Below are 3,335 nucleotides of genomic sequence, written 5' to 3'. Positions count from 1 at the left end.
TAGTGGGCACGGAAAAGACCACAGAGACACATGGGCACATGGGTGAAATGCAGAAGTGTCTGACTGCTTGGACTGGGTGACTGATGTGCGTAGTTTGCATACACTTTTATCCATGTTTTAATGCACATCTATTTGTATTTCTTGATTACATTCTATGCGGTTGCACCCTATTTTATCATTATTTCAACATTATTATCCGCTTTGTTAAAGATCTATTCTTTGTTATTTTTTGATTAATAGATTATGATTATTCGGAGAAAAAAGGGAGATAAAACATACTTTAGAGCTACCAAGAGTCAAAAGCCAAGACATGGCCTTGCCCCCTGGCATGGACATGCTTCCTACATCTAGGAGCCACGTGCTGTCCAAAGCCCAAAAGGGGCATGGCTATGTAGACTACACGATCATACCTCCTATGCAGTGAAGAAGGCAGGACATGATCGTGCCCCATGACACTGCCGTGTCTCTCAAAGGCAAAGAACTAGACCTAGCAGAAGCTAGTAGGGAGGTAGCCAAGTGGATCTACATGGCTGTGTCTCCCCTAACCTGAAGAATGGTGACACGACCGTGCTTAGAGGCATGACTGTGCTTTCTTTGGTATAGAATTTCAAGATATGGTGGTGTCCAGGAGACATGGACGTGCTTCCTCAGATTTGAATTCTTGAGACTTGGTCGTGCCAAGTTGGCACAGCTGTGACACGGCCCATGTCTCACGAGACTGTGCCTCACCTATAAATAGGAGAGTTCTTCCTTCTTTGAAAGGGGAGGAGAGTTTCCCCTTGGGGGAGACTTAAGGTCAAGATCCATACTTCATCCACTCCACGCTCGACGATCCGAGACCATCTTCTGACGTCTCCATCTTCTCCGGACATAAGGATTGGATTCGAAGACCCGACATCATGCTTGGATAAGCATTCCTTCTCTCTTCTCTTTTGATTTATTTAGGAAGCTTATAATCTTAATCTTAATGCCTTTGGATTCAAATGTTCTTGTCATAGAGTAAATCCACTTATTCTAGGATTAAGGAAGTAATTGTAATGTAAGATTTATGTGAACTGTATGGATTTTTTAATTTCCCTTCTAATGACATGTTTATGGCTTGTATCCATTAGATTAAACGTGTGTGTAATGTGTTTGTACTTAATTTCTATATTTAATTTATTATATGTATAGATCGCTCAGTGTAGAGGGGATGCCTTAGATCGTATGTGGGGGGGGGGGGGGGGGGGGGCCCCTGCCAGGGGTATCCCTTTTATTGGACTTTCAAAGGAATCACTTTGAAAAGGAGGGTAATTCTGTACATAGAAGAACCTAACTAGGCTTAATGGGTTGTTTCTTATTATATGTTAATAGGAGTATTGTATAATCTAGGATCGTATAACTAGGGAGCCTGATTTGATAAAGGGTAATCATTTAACCGAACATCTTAGGTTATCTCTACTACCTAAGAACATTGAATAATCAAGGGAGCAACACTCCGACATGACCGTCGCTGGGGAGTATTAGGATTTAGTTAGAACTCTTACATTGCATAAGGATAGAAGATAGGAGATGAGCAATCCATAACACATTGATCAATATTACAATGAAACAAAACCTCTAGAACACTCACCTTGACCAGTTCTCCTCAAATCTCTCTTTCTCTCTCCTACCTTTTCAACCTTAGTTCATAAGACTTCAACCAATATTTCAATCATCTAGATAGCTAGCTGTGTGAACTCACTAGTTCTCATTAATTCCTGTGGGATCGATATTTTATTACTGATGACATAACTATGCACTTATGGTAGCGTAGTAAGCTTTTAACGTCATTACCGAGGATTATTTGACATTAGTGACAAACACTTAAGTTAACTAGACATTGTAAATATTTTATTTTTGTACATAGTTTGTACTTTTATTCCTATAATTTTTGCACGTTTAATTATTATAATTTTAATTTCTACACCTACATATATTCTTTTATATTCAGAAAAATACAAACAAATTTATTTTAATTTGCCTTGCTCTTGCTCTTGTATACAATGGTTTAATTCTATAGGAGAATTATTACCTATAGATCCTAAGATTGAAAGGACCTTCAAAAGAAGGAATATTCTTGAAAAACATCAAGAAGAGCAAGAAGCTAAACAAAACATGACAAACAACACCATATGCTTAGGTCAACAGTCTAGTATCACTAGACTGACCATCGGAGCTAATAATTTTAAGATTAAGCTTGCAGTGATTACAATGGTCCAACAACATCAGTTTGGTGGTGGCGCTCATGAGGACCTGAACCGACAATTGGAGATTTTCTATGAAATTTGTGGGACAATAAGCATGAATGGAGTACTAGCTGATCCGGTAAGACTACTCCTATTTGGTTTTTCTTTGAGAGATAGATCAAAACTATGGCTCACTTTTTTACCAGCTAACAGTATTACATCCTAGTCACAGTCTGAGCAAGCATTCCTAGACAAATTCTACCCACCAAGTAAAATAGTACATATGAGAAATCAGATTGCTAATTTCAAACAAATTGATATGAAATCTCTTTATGAAGTGTGGGATATATTCAAAAGTATGCTCAGATCATTCCACATCATGGATTGGAAAAAAGGTTAGTGATCCACACTTTCTATAATGAAATCAATTATCAGACTAAAGTGTCTCTTGATTCCGTATCTGGTGAGATAATAGAGAGTGTGACAATTAATCACCACCAATGAGCATCAGAAAGAAGTGGAATTATTTTTTCTATAAATTCAATCAAAATGCCCCATAAATATGACCTTGATACTCTAAGTTTGATATCTACAAAGGTTGTGCTTTGTTTAAGAAGTTTGAATTAATGGGTTCCAACCCAATGAACACAATTATGGGAGTTTGCGACTCCTATGGAGGTACAGAACATTCTCAAGAAGGTTGCCCGCTTGGAGCTGTTACTGCACAACTAGCTCAGATTAAACAATGTGATACAATTGGCAACTTCAACTCGAGGTAAAATAATCCGTACTCCAACACCTACAATCTCGGGTGGAGAAATTATCCTAACTTCTCCTATAAGACTAATCAAGAAAAAAGTTATCAACCAGGTCAATAAAAGAGCTATCAACCGGAGCAACAACTGAACTTCCAATCTCAACAACAATAGAGTTGCCAACCATCAAGGATTGAAAATCTACTTGAGGAGATATTAGCAAATCAACTTAAAATGAAGAATGGCATCAAGCAACCAAACCAAAGAATGGAAAACTTTGAGAACCATATGAAGATGTTCAATAACTAAGTAGCCCAGATAACTACTGTTGGGACACCCGGAGCAAGAGGGGCAGAGTGAATAGCTCACTCAC

General features: G+C 38.1%; 1 non-coding gene across 1 annotated transcript; it reads right to left on the bottom strand.

Annotated features, from left to right (window-relative positions):
• Positions 1-2,487: 2,487 nt before the first annotated feature.
• On the bottom strand, positions 2,488-2,593 carry LOC121983616. Its single transcript, XR_006112643.1, has one exon. It is a non-coding gene; the product is annotated as a small nucleolar RNA R71 (small nucleolar RNA).
• Between the last annotated feature and the right edge of the window lie 742 nt (positions 2,594-3,335).

Source organism: Zingiber officinale, chromosome 5A (assembly GCF_018446385.1).
Source record: "Zingiber officinale cultivar Zhangliang chromosome 5A, Zo_v1.1, whole genome shotgun sequence".
Lineage (NCBI taxonomy): Eukaryota > Viridiplantae > Streptophyta > Magnoliopsida > Zingiberales > Zingiberaceae > Zingiber > Zingiber officinale.
This window is presented reverse-complemented; position numbering and strand designations above follow the sequence as displayed.